Source organism: Rattus norvegicus, chromosome 3 (assembly GCF_021556685.1).
Source record: "Rattus norvegicus strain SHRSP/BbbUtx chromosome 3, alternate assembly SHRSP_T2T, whole genome shotgun sequence".
NCBI lineage: Eukaryota > Metazoa > Chordata > Mammalia > Rodentia > Muridae > Rattus > Rattus norvegicus.
The window spans coordinates 54,499,194-54,499,998 of NC_141536.1; positions in this window are offsets into that span (position 1 = coordinate 54,499,194).

An 805-nucleotide genomic window follows, 5' to 3' on the forward strand; every position below is an offset into this window, starting at 1 on the left:
CCACGCGCTCTTACCCCGCGCGGGGGCTTTGTGTAACGGAACTGACATTTGGCCTTGATACCTGTATCTCTTGGTGATTGCAACAAATTTCTGAAATAAATATTGTGCTTTGATCTCCCCGCACTGCATTTTTAATGGACGCTCCAAACATTACTTCATTAGGAAGATTTTTTTTTCTTTCTTTTTGGAGCTCCATGGGAAAGGGGGGTTGGGGGGGAGTTAAAGCGCAGTTCTTCCAAGTCTCTCTCCAAACTCTTGGTTGGGCCTGGGAAGGCTGAAACTGTTTCAACAAATCCGGTGGCGAAGCGACTATGGTGATCCATACAGAGTGTACTGTGCGCCTATAGTCTGCGCTCACGCACTCTTTTAAGCCCACACGCATTCTACTGAGGCAGCACATTTTACAGATGGGCAAACAGAGGCATACTTACCAGGATTCTCAGAAAACCTGGCTTCAAAGTTTGAGCCCTTAACAGCTCTGCTTGGCACCGGTGGCGGCTTAATTGCATAAAGAGATGACTGTCTTAGCGGAAAAGTTAAGCCCTATAACTATGGAGGTGCGAATCGACTCTTCTTGCCTTTTTGATGAAATAGCTAATACATTTGGCCAAAAAGGATACTCCCAGCTTGCTTTTCTGCCTCCTGAGAAAGTCAGGTTGGAAAGGCTCAGAAAGGGAAAGGAACCAGACAGCCTGCCTTCCAGGTTGCCCTGGGTGGGCTCATTGGCTTCAGATGCACACGTTTTGTAATGTCTGCTTCTGGTCCCAGGTTTCTCCAGAGCTGTGTCCTTGCAATTGGGCATGAG